The 15375-nt window shown below is 39.4% G+C and overlaps 1 protein-coding gene across 6 annotated transcripts in view; it reads right to left on the reverse strand.

The window, feature by feature from the left end:
- The window catches only part of TBCE (tubulin folding cofactor E), a 78585-nt gene extending 63491 nt beyond the window's left edge, over positions 1 to 15094 (reverse strand). The window contains exons 1-2 of one of the 6 annotated variants that reach the window (XM_072822995.1): positions 14964 to 15076; positions 4727 to 4919 (exon numbers count right to left, since the gene is read on the reverse strand). The gene's annotated coding sequence lies outside the window, so the exon portion shown is untranslated. Of the gene's footprint in view, positions 1 to 4726; positions 4920 to 9908; positions 9952 to 14916 lie in introns of those variants that run through there. The other 5 variants (XM_072822996.1, XM_072823000.1, XM_072822997.1 and 2 more) reach the window with 5 other exon arrangements.
- Between the last annotated feature and the right edge of the window lie 281 nt (positions 15095 to 15375).

The following is a 15375-nucleotide window of genomic DNA, read 5'->3' on the forward strand; positions in this document are numbered from 1 at the left end:
GATGCTCAACATCACTCATCATCCAGGAAATATAAACCAAAACCACCATGAGATATCACCTTATACCTGTTAGAATGACTAGTATCACAAAGATAAGAAATAACAAGTGTCGGTAAGGACGTGAAGAAAAAGGAACTCTCATGCACTGCTGATGTAATGTAAACTGGTGCAGCCACTGTAGAAAACAGTATGGAGGTTCCTCAAAATATTAAAAATAAATACTGTATGATTCAGCAATTCCAGTACTGGGTATTTACCCAAAGAAAATGAAAATACTAATAATTTGAAAGGATGTTTGTGTGTGGGAAACAAAGGCAACAGAAAAATTAAATTTCCTTACTACTTATATAGCCCATTGACAGGTCCTTGAAATAGGTCCTTGAAATAGAGTGGCATTCCTCTAGGGACTCAGCTGCCTCAATGCTGACACTTAAAGGCAAAAGGCAATCTTAGCCTGACCCCCAGGTAAGTCTACTTTAACATATAAAAATTCCTTTGGAAACTTTCTTTATCTCTACCCTCCCATATTGGCTATCATCCCCCAAGAATATGACACACCAATATACATCTGAAGGGCCTCATGACTAAGGTTTTACTAAACAGTAATAAATGAGCTTTTTCTAACAGTAGCTAGCCCCCTCAAGGTCCTGGAAACCTTAAAGACTTATGCCATCCTAACTTCCTCCCAATCTGGAAGTATATAATCAGCCACCCCCCATGATCCCAGCACAGCTCTTTCTGCCCAGCGGTCCTGTCTCCGTGCTTTAATAAAACCATGCTTGCACCAAAGACATCTCAAGAATTCATTCTTGGCCATTAGCTTTGAACCATTGGCTAGAAAAGACCAATGCCATACAATTTTACTCATATGTGGAATCTACAAAAAAAAAAGAACAAATGAATAAACAAACAAAAAGCAGAAGCATACCTTAAATACAGAGAACTGATGTTTGCCAGGGCTGAGGGGATTGGGGGTATGGGCAAAATGTGAGATATAGGCTTCCAGTTATGGAATTAGGAGTCACAGGGGTATAAGATATAAGGCACAGCACAGGGAATATAGTCAATGATATCATAATAGCATTTAGTGGTGACAGACAGTAGCTTCACTTGCGGTGAGCACAGCATAACATATAGAGAAACTGAATCACTATGTTATATACCTGAAGCTAATATACCGAAAAATAAAAACAATTTTAAAAAATAATAAAGATTCAAATGTAAAAAAATTTAAACGTTTAAATTTAATTATAATTTTGCTTAAAGTTTTCACTAGTTTTAAATGCCTTTTTCAATTTTCATTAAGATGTAAATAGAATTTTCTTACAATTGAAATAGATACGTAATGTCTGTTCTACTTTATTTATTTTAAAAGATTTTATTTATTTATTCATGAGAGACACAGCGAGAGAGAGACACACACAGAGAGAGAGAGAGAGAGAGAGAGAGAGGCAGAGACACAGGCAGAGGGAGAAGCAGGCTCCATGCAGGGAACCTGACCTGGGACTCTATCCTGGGTCTCCAGGATCACGCCCTGGGCTGAAGGCGACACTAAACCGCTGAGCTACCCAGGCTGCCCTACTTCTTTTATTAACATTTTCTGTATAGCCACAGAATCACCACATTAATCTCTTCAATGTTGACCTATGGATACCACAACTTACCTAATGATTTCTCTATTGCTATATGTTTCCATTGTTTACTATCCCAAAGAAAACAGTTAAAAACACCTTTCATTTTTAAGTTATTCTTGTCCTTTGAAGTATCTCCTTGGGAAAAATTGAGACATTCCAAGTGAATTAATATATTTAAGATTTGAGAAAGCCATGGCCAAACCATCCATTCATCAAAAAAAGGTTACATACTGACACTGACACTAAGAGAAAATCTACTTGTTTACTTGTTTCTATAGTCATAAATTCTCATGAAGAACTTTCAAATCAGGTCTTCTCTATCCTATTCTTGTACAGCTAACTTATTTTTAAAGCAATCTCTATACCCAGTTGGGGTTTGAACTCACAACCCCAAGATCAAGAGTTGTACACTCTACTATTGAGCCAGGTGCCCCCTGCATAACTAACTATTGAGGTAGGACTTAACACATCATAACATGATGTGTAAATGTAGGACTCTACATTTATATATATTACACATTGAACAATCCAACATTAGTTACTTCTCCCAGTTCTGTCCTATCCAATTTTTCTAAGATCAAAGACAATATATGTCTGTGTTACATACATATATACATATATATATATATATATGTATATATGTATATATATAACCCCTGACCAAAGACAGAACCCATACAAATTGTGGGTAAAATATTATTTTAGTTAAAAGTCCTCCTATTAACCAGTTCACATGCAAGAACATCATGAACTTTGTGAAATGCTCTCCTGAAATCCAACCCCACCATCAGTCCCAGAATATACTGTCAGTCAGAGGCATGGGATAAGGGAAGACATATCCTCTTTTACTTATACACCTGAGTTGTAGGAATATATTTGAAAGGAATAGTTATTTGTTCTACTAATAATAATGAGGAGGGGCAGAAAGGAAAGATGATGAAAAGAGAAAGGAAATAATGCACTGTTCTCTGCAAGTTTCCCTGGCCTGCCAGGGAATTACAATCCAAACCAACAAAAAAGTAAATTTAGCCAAGACTCACTAAACTCTTCCTAGCTCCTTAGGATCACTTCTAAATGTTCACAAAACATCTTTCCTAGAAGTTCTAGTTCCCCTTGTTCATTATTCTGTAAAGGTTGTGAACAGGAATTTTTACAATCATATTTGCCAGTTGTTTCATAAATTTCTAGATGTAATTTCTCCTGGAATACAGACTAATTTAAAGATTTACTTATGTATTTGAGAGAGGGTGCAAGCACACACATAAGTGGGGGAGGGGACACAGAGAGAGGGCCAACCAGACTCCTTGCTGAAATGGTAGCCTGTCATGGATCTAGGGCTCCATCCCAGGACCCCAAAATCATGACCCAAACGGAAGGCAGATGCTTAACAAACTGAGTCACACAGGCGCCCCTAGAATAGACTAATTCAAAATGGCCAAATACTATCTTATGTCTTTTTATCTTCAACATGCTTTTAACCAGACTTTTTTTTTTTTTTTGACAAGACAGGAAATCATTCTCCATAGAAACGACAAAAGATAAGAAACTGAATCAATCTGCCACTTTTCTGTCATCTCTTATGCTACATTAAATATATTTTTAAGACGGGCACTTGATGGGATGAGCACCGGGCATCATACTACATGTTGGCAAACTGAATTTAAATAACAAATTTAAAAAAATATTTTTAGGGATCCCTGGGTGGCGCAGCGGTTTGGCGCCTGCCTTTGGCCCAGGGCGCGATCCTGGAGACCCGGGATCGAATCCCACGTCGGGCTCCCGGTGCATGGAGCCTGCTTCTCCCTCGGCCTGTGTCTCTGCCTCTCTCTCTCTCTCTCTGTGACTATCATAAATAAATAAAAATTGAAAAAAAATATTAAAAAAAAATATTTTTAAAAGATGAAGCAAAGGTGGCAAGATATTAACAATCATTAAACAAAGGCAGTGAGTATCTGGGTGTTTCCTATGTTCCAAAATATTCAGGATTTAAGTTAAAAGACATATACTATTAGACCCAAGGAGTAGACTTTCTTGTACTACTTTTTAGTCTAAATCAATTCTAAAAGCTTCTTTTCCCATCTTCACATTTTTTCACAAGTTGATTTCAAGGCACAACCTTACTGATATTTTTCTTAAGTCTAATCAAGTGTCTGAAAGCCACTAGTTAGACAGTCTCTTTTTCCATTTTAGTCATCCTCATATTTTTCTAGGCCTATCTTTCTCACTTAATTTTTTAAATAGATGATACTCAAAAGTATAAAAGGGAATATAGTGAAAGCTTCCCTTCCACTCCCGCTTGTCATTATCTTTTCCCACTGGCAACAGCTTTATGACATAAACATACACATTTTATGCTTATACAAGCCATTTTGTTCTTTACACAAATGACACCATACTATATATGTGGTCCTGTTCCTTACATTTTCATTCAATAATATAACCTCAAAAGTTAAGTTTTTTTTAAATCTTATGTGGCTGCATAGTATTTGTATAAATACACCATGATTTAACCAGTCTTCAAACTGATAGACTTAGGTTACTCCCAAGTTTTTGCTATTACAAATAATACTGTAAAGATTAAACCTACTCATTTATGTTTTTATACCCATGCAAAAACATCTGCAGAAAACATTCTCAAAATGGGTATTGCTAAGTCAAAGGGTATGAGCACTTTTAATGTTGATAAGTAATAACAAATGTCCCTTTTTAGTGGCTATACCAATTTACATCCCATTAGCACTATATGAGCCCCTGTATCATCACATTGCCCTTCCAGATTAACAAATTTTTGGTAACCTGTCAGTCTGATAAGTGAAACATGCATTTTATTTACAATTCCTTTTATGAGGGAAACTGGGCATCTATTCACTTTGATTCCCTTTTCTCTAAACTACCTGGTTCGCATCCTTTACCTATTTTCCTGTTGGTTTATTGGTCTTTTTCTCAATCTGTTTTTAAAATCTAAACTGTTTCGTATATGCTCTTCACCATGAAATGACTACATAATCCCTCAAATAAAATACTTTAAAAAGAACTGAAAGGAAGGACACAAGCAGATATTTTATAACCATGTCCACAGTGCTATTACTCACAAAGAGCTAATCCAAATATCAATCCAGGGACGCCTAGGTGGCTCAGTGGTTGAGCGTCTGCCTTTGGCTCAGGGTGTGATTCCAGAGTCCCAGGATCAAGTCCAACATCAGGCTTCCTGTGTGGAGCCTGCTTCTCCCTCTGCCGGTGCCTCTGCCTCTCTCTCTGTGTCTTTCATGAATAAATAAATACAATCTTAAAAAAAAAAAAAAAAAAAAAACAAATATCAATCCAAATATCAATGTGGTATAAGCATATGATGGAATGTTATTCAGCCTTAAGAAGGGATTTCTGCTACATGCTACAACATAGATGAACCCTGAGGACACTAAGTGAAATAAGCCAGTAAAGACAAATACTGTATGATTCTACTTAAAAGAAGCATCTAAAGTAGTCAAATTCATAGAGAGAGAAAGTAGAATTGTGGTTGCCAAGGGCTGTGGGGAGAGGGAAAGTGTTAATTAAGCCTAAGTTTCAGTTTTGAAAAATGAAAGTTCTGGAGACAGATGGTGGGGATGGTTGCACAGTAATACGAATATACTTAACACTACTAAACTGTAGTACACTTAAAAATTGTTCAAATGGTCTGGGGGGTCTGTCTGGCTCAGTCAGTGGAGCATGCCGCTCTTGAACTCAGGGTTGTGAATTCAAGCCCATGCTGGGTGTAAAGATTACTTAAAATCTTAAAAAAAAAAAATAAAAGATGGTCAATATTATCTGTATTTTAGCTCAATTAAAAAAATAATGGGAAATTTAATTCCCAATATTTTAAGTTTTGTAGAGTTTTGATTTGCTTCAGCTTTAATTGGGACACTGAGGGTGCCTGGGTGGCTCAGCCAGTTAAGCATCCAACTCTTGATTTTGGGTCAGGTCAAGATCTCAGTGTTGTGAGGTCGAGCCCCACACTGGGCTCTACACTCAGTGGGGAATCAGCCTGAGATTCTCTCCCTCCGCCCCTTGCTCATATTTGGTCATGCACATGCACTCTTTCTCTCTTTCTAAAGTAAATAAAATCTTTAATTGGGACACTGAATCATTAAGACTATGGTATTTCTTCTCCATTTTTCAAAATATACCTTCCTAATGCCCTGGGAAGGAGTTTGATTATATCCAACATCTTAGTCATTTGGGAAGACTCTCAAAAATAGCAGTTTCTTTTTCCACAATATTTCAGGCTCTTCCACTTCACCTGTTTCTTCCTCCTTGTTGATGAGAATTCAAAACAAAGAAATCTTTCCTCTCATTTTGTTTCTTCTAAGAAACTTACATGGTCCCCTCTCCCTACCTCCACCTTGCCCCACACTCACACAAATTAGGTCCTTTCCAGAGAAAAGATAAGCTTCTAGCACAATTTAAGACAGCTGAAATCTTCCATCATTTATCTTATTTTTGTGCCTTTTATAATTTTGTGCTTCTTTTATACTCTATAAAAGCAACAACCTTATTCTCCTTACCAAGTGATGTATAGCAAAATCTATAGATCTCTTCTACTCCTTAGTCCTTTTACTGTCTCTCATGCTTTTTACTCTAATGACATGACTCTTGGCCCCAAACAAGTATGTATCTGTGTACATATATATACACACACATATATATAATCTTCCTGATACACACTCTTTAGCTCTCAAATTATATACTGGATTTTTGTGAACAAAGACAAAGATCTCCATTCCAATAATGAATTTATCCCAGCAAATTGTAGTGATTGATATTCACAGTATCGCATTTATCTTCCTGGAAAGGAAATGTGAGACCATACATTCAGGCATGGTGCTTTTGCACAACTTCCTCCTAAAATCTTTTGGCTATTTCCATATGTGTGTGTGTGTGTGTGTGTGTGTATAGCTTTTTTTAAAAAATGATTTTATTTATTTATTCACGAGAGACACACAGAGAGAGGCAGAGACATACACAGAGAGAGAAGCAGGCTCCTCACAGTGAGCCTGACGTAGGACTCGATCCCTGGACTGGGATCATGCCCTGAGCCAAAGGCAGATGCTCAACTGCTGAGTCACCCAGGAGTCCCTTTATGGATCTTTATGGTTCTATATAACACTCTTTCTTCTCAACAGCATCCAATTTCAATAGTGTTATGAGCAATGTTTCCCTCTTTATAACATTTTAGTATCCATTCCTTTCAATAATGTTTTCTTGATTCCTATTGGTAACTATTTTTCTTCATTCTGAGAAGCAAACTACTTTAGGATAGGGCTGATCATTATCTGGGAAGACAAGAAAGGAGGTGGGCTCAGATCTGAGTTATTATCTACACTTATTAGGAATAAAAGATGGGGGGACACCTGGGTGGCTCAGTTGGTTAAGCATTGGATTCTTGGTTTCAGCTCAGATCATGATCACACGGGTCATGAGATCAAGCCCAATGTTTGGCTCGGCACTCAGCATGGAGTCTACTTGGAATTCTCTGCCTCTTTCTCTCCCCCTCCTCTCCACCACTCCTCACTCTCTCTAAAATAAATAAATTAATTAATAAATAAAAACTGGGGGAAAAAAAGATGTGAGGAAATATATCTACATGGTTAAGTCATGACCACCAGGAATTCAGACTGAAGAAGGGACGTCATGGTTAATACCTGGCATTAATGGATTCAAGAAAATATAGATGGCTCTCCCAATAAGTGGGAATAGCAAAAACAGTGGGCAGTCCAAGTGGATGTTTCTCAGAAACCCAAAGATTGCATCTAGGAAGCCTGGTCAAAGAAACATATAGTACAAGTCATGCAACTGGGGATCAGGGGCAACTAACCAGAACAGTGAAACTTCATTTTCATCAGGTAGTTGGAGTACTGGGCTGATTACCTGGACAGAGACTAAGTGAGGTATTTTTTTTTTACTGTAAGTACATAGGTTCTCAAGGTATCTTCTAACTGAAGATTTTCACTAATTTCTAACTGAAATTTAGCATTTTCCAAAATTGTGCACATAGGTCAAAAAAAAATCAATTGGATTAGCAGCACCTGTGATCATACATATTTTATATCACATTACAGCTATTACAGATATCTCCAGATATACTTGGCACGCATCACTATTTCAAAATTACAATAGTAGTTTTTAAGTATTTTGATAACTATTTCACATAACTGAATTTCACTTGAAGTCTTATGTATTTTCTTTTTTTCTCCCCTAAGTTTTTATTTATTTAAATCTCAGTTAGTTAACATACAGTGTAGTATTAGTTTCAGGGGTAGAATTTAGTGATACAGAACTTCCATACAACATCCAGTGCTCATCAAAGTGCCCTCCTTAATCCCCATCACCTATTTCACCCATCCCTCACCCACCTGCCCTCTGGGAACCATCAGTTGGTTCCGTATAATTAGAGTCTTGTTTCCCCCCTCTATGTTTCTTTCTTAAGTCACACAGGAGTATAATCATATGGTATTTGTTCTTCTCTGACTTATTTTGCTTACCATTATACTCTTTAGCTCCAACCACATTGTTGCAAATGGCAAGATTTCATTCTTTCTGATGGCTGAGTAATATTCATGGTGTATATGTATGTATGAATATATATATTCATTCCACATCTTCTTTATCTATTCATCCGTGGATGGACATTTGGGCTCTTTCCATAATTTGGCTTTTGTTGATAATGCTGATATAAACATCGGGATGCATGTACTCTCTTCAAATCTGTATTTTTGTATCCTTTGGATAAATACCTAGTAGTGCAATTGCTGGATTGCATCCTTACCAACACCTTGTTTCCTGTGTTGTGAATTTTAGCCATTCTGACAAGTCTGAGGTGGTATTTCATTGCGGTTTTGATTTTTATTTCCCTGATGGTGACTGAGGCTGATCATCTTTTCATGTGTCTGTTAGGCATCTGTAGGTCTTCTTCGGAAAAATATCTATTTGTATAATCTGCCCATTTCTTAGCTGGATTATTTGGGTTTGGGGTGCTGAGTTTTTTTAAGTTTTTTAAATGAAATCCTATGTGTTTTCTGTATTTAAAAACATTTAAAAAACATTTTAGGGGCACCCAATGGGCTCAGCCAGTAGAGTGTGTGACTCTTGATCTCAGGGTTCTGATTCGAGTCTCACATTGGATGTAGAAATTACTTAAAAATAAAATCTTAAAACAAAAATTCGGGCAGCCCCAGTGGCGCAGCGGTTTAGCGCCACCTGCAGCTCAGGGTGTGATCCTGGAGACGAGGGATGGAGTCCCATGTCAGGCTCCCTGCGTGGAGCCTGCTTCTCCCTCTGCCTGTGTCTCTGCCTCTCTCTCTCTCTCTCTCTCTCTCTCTCTGTGTGTGTGTGTCTGTCTCTATGAATAAAATAAATATCTTAAAAAAAATTTCTGGGGTGCCTGGGTGGTTCAGTCAGCCTTCAGGTCAGGTAATGATTCCGGGGTCCTGGGATGGAGCTACACATTGGGCTCCCTGCTCAGCGAGGAGTCTGCTTCTCCCCCTCCCCGCCCCCACTTGTGCTTTCTCTCGCTCTTTCTAGCTCTCTTGCTCTTCTCACTCACTCAAATAAACTTAAAAAAAAAAAACCAAACAAACCAAACCAACAACAACAAAAAAAAAAATCTAAAGAGCTCACAGGCTTTATCAGACTGCTAACGGGGTCTTTATCCAACATAAATAATCAAAGAAAATTTGAGGACATGAGAGGAGTTTCGTGGTAAGTCTCCAACATCAACAAAGTAAATTATTTAAACTAAATTATATAGCTCTTTACACAGTGCTTTCATTTTCCTTATCTTGCCTGCAAATATTCATTCAAAATATTAACAATTTCTTCAATTCTTCTAAAAATAACTGATACTGGGATGCCTGGTTTGGCGCCTGCCTTTGGGCCAGGGTGTGATCCTGGAGACCCTGGATTGTCCAGCACCAGGCTCCCTGCATGGAGCCTGCTTCTCTCTCTGCCTACGTCTCTGCCTCTCTCTCTGTGTGTGTGTCTCTCATGAATAAATAAATATTTTAAAAACATAAATAAAAATAACTGTTACTGTTTTAAGAGTGGAAGAATCTTAACCTGGCAAGGGCACCTAACAAAGAGCAAAAGCTCTATCTACATTATTGAAGCAGTTCTCACTTCTTTTCTGCCATTTCAGGCCTGCAGCTTCCCCTTGTGGGAAGTACACTCCCTCTGCCTGGTGAGTCATTACTCACTCACCACACATGGTCCAGGCTGGCCAATATGATGACTCCTCACCTCTGCTTCCTTGCATGTAGCCACCGGTCCATATGTAAAGATCCTAACCCAAGAAGAGTCAGTGTTTTAGAAAATGACATGGGCTTTTAAAGAGAGGATCCATCTTTCTCTTTCCCAAGACCCTAAAATAAAAGGACCACTTAAAACTGGCCTTGCTGAGAGGTAACACTGCCACTATGTGGAAGAAATTTGTCTGAATATAAGGCCAAAAAGGAAAGTAGAGTTGATCCAACTATGCCTTTCATTAACCCAGTAAATGAAATAGCAAAGTTCTTTTGTTTACATCAGTTTGAACAGAGTTTCTTTCTCCCACAACTGAAAGAATTCTGAAAACCACAAAGGGATTGGGATCATATTTGTTCCTATTTACATTATATGCAGCCAGTCTGCTGGAGAGAAATTCAATCTTGTCCACTACATGCTAGCTATGGGACACTGGATAATTTAATCTCTCTTTGTCTCTGTTTCCTCATCTGTAAAATGTAGATGGTATTAGGAACTACTTCATAAGGCTGTTGTGAAAATTAAATGAGATTTTATGTGTAGAAGTGCTCAATGTAAACAATCAACATTAGTCACTAAGATCTAATGATTAAGATTAAGATCATTAACACCATAAATTAGATTCTATATTTAGATACAGGGGAAATATTTCATAAATTCAAAGAAATATATTACAAGTTCAGAATAGCAGTAGCTGACATAGTTTAATCACAGTAAGCTACTGCTCACAGGTTTGGATTCCAAAATCAGTTATCACATTTCCCACTTTCTTTAACCACCAAGAGATCCAAAAAGACATCTGATGCACAACAGAAAAGATAAAAATACTAGCACTTTGTGAATTAATAATTAGAAAAAAGTTTTTAATACGACTTTCATTATCTTTCCAAATATATGCCCCTAAGTCTTCCTCTGATGTTCATTCAAAATTGTACCAAAATAATTGGTGTGAAGTCCGAAGATCGTTCACACACTGACACCTATCGAACAGAAAACTCAGTTATCAGTGGGAACCACACTTAACTGAGATTTAGGAGCTCCAGATAGTGATCTTGGCTCAGACACTAACAAGCTATGAATCCTTACATTTATTAGCCTTTCTGTCACAAAGAATACAAGGAAGTAGAAGACATGTTCTTATAAGGAACTTACAGTCTAGTTGGGAGAGAGAACCAACAGCAAAACACTAAGACCTACAATTAAAAATGCAAGGACCAAATACAGTGATTGAGAAGAAACAATGTGGGTTAAGAGTGAGAGAAGCCTCCATGTGGAAACTATGCCCTGATTAAGCTGTTAGGAATGGAGAGCAAAGAGTAAGAAAAAAAATTTCTAGGTAGGGAAATGTACAAAGGTTTCATTGATTGCAGTCTCACTGGAGAAACTAAAGAACATGGGTATCTTTAAACATTTAAGGGCAAAATGTCATCTGCTTTTAAATTACCACCCCAAACGTAACAATTTCCAAATATTTAACCCAATTTTTTTTTTTTTTTTTTAAGTAAGCTCTACACTCCATGCAGGGCTCAAACTCACAACCCCAAGATGGAGTCGCATGCTCTACCAACTGAGCCAGTGAGGGACCTGCTATTCAGCCCAATTTTTAACAAACTTGTCTGCTGTCCTTTTTAAAAAAGGTTTTTTTTATTTGTAGTAAAATACACATAAAATATATCATCTTAACCATTTTTAAGGGTATAGTTCAGTGGCATTAGATATATTCACATTGTTGTGCAATCACCAAAATTTTCTCATCTGGCCCAACTGAAACTCTATACTCAGTAAAATAACTCCCATATCCCTCTCTCTACCCTGCCTCTACTTTCTATGAACTTGACGCTAGGTATCTCACATAAGTAGAATCAAACAGCATTTGTCTTTGTGACTGGCTTATTTCACTTACCATAATGTCTTGCTGTCCTTTTATGCCTAATGTCAAAGCCTGTCTCCAAGTTTACTGCATCCTCACAGTAGTTTCTTTGCCTCCACATACTGAATCATCTCATGTAATTTTTAGTAGGCCCTCCAAAAAGCTTTAAGCACTTCCTAAGAGGCATAGGCATGCCTTCTCTCTACAACACCAATGACTTAAATCTACACCAAACCCACAATTTTTATGACAAACTTATATGAAAGAGAAAATTAATCAATAACTTTGTGCCCCTTCTCTAAACACTTTCAAATATCAGCAAATCTCCTCAAATAACTCCTCCACAAATCCATCCCAGCCACTCCTCATAACTGGCAAACTATGAAGTTTCTCCTTTCCAGTAGACCCTATTTACTCTGGGTCATACTCCTTTTTTTTTTTTTTTCTTAATTTAAATTCAAGTCAGTTAACGTATAGTGTATTTTTAGTTTCATTCTGATTCATATTTATTTCACACTTACTACCATATTGTTTTCTAGTGGACTCTCTTGCATATTTCCCAGTAAAATGCTAAAGTAGGGAAAGTAGCATATATTTTTTAAAAATAAACTCTCAAGTGCTAAGTGTGCAACAAATAGTCTATTAAAGTGTGTGAACGGGGCCTGGGTGGCACAGTTGGTTGAGCATCTGACTCTTGATTTCCGCTCAGGTCGGGATCTCAGCATTGTGAGATTGAGCCCACTTCAAGCCCTCCATGGGTATCCAGGCTCAGCGTGAAATCTGCTTGGGACTCTCTCTGCCTCTTCTCCTGGCCCCAGGCACTGTCTCTATCTCTGTCTCTCTCTCTCCCAAATAAATAAATCTTTGAAAAAATAAACTGTAGGATAAACTGAATTTAATAAATCGAAAAGAAAAAAAAAATCAAAACCACCAGAAAATAGTAACAACTCTAGTTTTATTGTTGAACATTTACATCTTACAAAATAAGTATTGAGATGATCCAAGAAGCCTGTTTAAAATCCATAACTTAGGGATGCCTGGGTGGCTCAGCAGGTTAGGCACCTGCCTTCAGCTCAGGTCATGATCCCGGAGTCCCAGAATGAGGCCCATATTGGGATCCCTGTTCAGTGGGGAGTTTGCTTTTCCCTCTGCCCCTCACCCTGCTCATGCTCACTCACACTCTCTCTCTCTCTCACTTTCTCTCTCTCAAATAGATAAATAAAATCCATAACTTAAAGGTAAAAACAATATTGTTCTACAGGGTTAAGGTTTGCTTAAGATTGAATTAGATTCAATTTAAGTATGCATAGTGAAATTAAAAATTAAAATTAAAAGATTAGCCCTATAAGTACAGAAATAGAGCAGAGTAATATATGTTTGAAAGACAAACAGAAAAAAAAATGAAAAGACAAAACAAAATCAAACTTCAATTAAAAAAAAAGGCAAAGAGAAAAAAAAAAAAAAAAAACCAGAAAGTACATAATGTAGATTGCAGAACAAGTCCAAAGCCATTCACTCAACTATTATGGAAAGTCTACTAAAACCCAGATACTGTTTTAAGCACTAGGAATACAGCAGGAGGGATCCCTGGGTGGCGCAGTGGTTTAGCACCTGCCTTTAGCCCAGGGAGCGATCCTGGAGACCTGGGATCAAATCCCACGTTGGGCTCCCGGTGCCTGGAGCCTGCTTCTCCCTTTGCCTGTGTCTCTGACTCTCTCTCTCTCTCTCTCTCTCTCTCTCTGTGTGACTATCATAAATAAATAAAAATTTAAAAAAGCATTTAAAAAAAAAAGGAATACAGCAGGAAACTAAACATATAAAAATATCTGACCTCATGAAGCTTCTACCCCAGTGGGGGAAACACAGTAACCCAGATAAATAAATAAACCACGTGGCATGCCATAAGTATGATGGTAAGCACAAGGACAATGAGTGCAATGGAGCTGTAAGGGAAGCATATGTTGGAGAGGACCTCACTGAGAAGGTAATATTCCAAAAAAATATGAAGGAAGATTGAACCATGTGACAGATGAGGGGAGAGCATTCCGGGCAAAGGAACCACAAGCGCAAATATCCTGAGGATGTGCTTGAGGCCATACAGTAGAGCAAAGAGGAGTAGCAAGAGAGATTAGAGGTAAAGCAGGAGGGGATCTTAAGGACCTCGGGGCCACTCTACCAACCTTTGCTTTTACTCTGAGTGAAATGGGTAGTTCCTGCAGGGTTTTTTTAAGAGGATTTTTTTGGTAGGAGGATCACTCTAGATGCTGTGAGGAGTAAAGACTAAAAGAAGGAAGAAAAAGCAGACAAGTTAGGTGGCCACTGAAGTAATCCAGGTGAGAGACAGCTTGTAAATTGGACAAGTGAAGTGGTGAGAAAGGGTCGGGAGTCTGGACAGATTTTGAAGGCGAAGCGCACAGGATCTGCTGATAGATTACATGTGTGGCATGAAAGAGATGAGTCATGGGTGACTCCAAAAGTTTGGGCCTGAACAAGTATCTCTGTAATGACAAAGAATAAGTAAAAAACGTCGCCTGTCAAAAGGCAGAGACTGCCAACTCGGGTTTTCAAAAAACACCCAGTGGTACGCTGTTCATAAAAGCAGAGAGAAAGGGGAAAAGCAAACGGTGGGGAACCTTGAGACAAATATCAAATGACAGAGGCCTTGGCTATACTAACGTCAGACACACAAGAAGTCAGCTCTCTTGATCTTGATCTCTTCTGCCTTCCCCTGAACAGTCTGGCATCTGTGAACCCTGTCTTCCCGACGAGCTGCCGTTCCTCTGGGGACGGACCCGCCCCCGGCTGGTGGTCAGCACTAGTTCTCCACCCACTTCCCGTGACCTCTCCTTCGCCTGATCAAGGATTTGGAACCTGAGGGCTGCTTCTCTAACCTGAGCAATTCCACCTCTTCCGCGCCGCTGGGCGGCACCGGCCTTTCCGCTCCCACGCCCGCCGCCCAGCTGCGGCCCCCGGCCGGACTCCCTCCCTCCCCGCCCGCGGGCCCGGGGCGGGGCGGGGCGGCAGGCCGCAGGCCGCAGGCAACGCCCGACTCCCACAACCCGAGGAGTTTCCAGGAGAGGACAGGAGCACCGAAGCCCCGCAGCGTGACGCACCGGCCACAGGCCAGCCACGAACCTTGGCTCCTGCAGCTCCGGCAGCCCCGCAGCCCCTCCGAAGCTCACCTGCCCGCGGCTAGCCCAGGTGGTCGGAGGCGCGCCCCTCACACGCGCCGGCCCGTAGCGAGGCTTCCGGCTCTGGCCGGAAGTACTTCTTTAGGAAGACGGGAAGTCCCGCCTCCGCGGGATGAGCTGAGCTGCTGGAGCTCAGGCGTGAAGATCATAGGCGAGGGTTTGGAGAACTGGAGGTTTGGTCCACCCACCCAGACCTAGGCAAGCTCTCTACCCCTGCGCTGCCCAGAAGATTCCCCCAAACCCAGGGTGGCAGAACAACTCAATGAAAGTGCATGTTCCAGTTTACTTGTTGTTCAGTACCCTGTGTATTGAGAGTCTACCACATAGAAAGCATGTGGTCTCAGAAAGAGTGCTGATGCTTCAAAAACTAAAAATAATAATACTGATGATGATAAGAAGGCAA

The sequence above is a fragment of the Canis lupus genome, chromosome 4 (genome assembly GCF_048164855.1).
Source record: "Canis lupus baileyi chromosome 4, mCanLup2.hap1, whole genome shotgun sequence".
In the NCBI taxonomy this organism is placed as follows: Eukaryota; Metazoa; Chordata; class Mammalia; order Carnivora; family Canidae; genus Canis; species Canis lupus.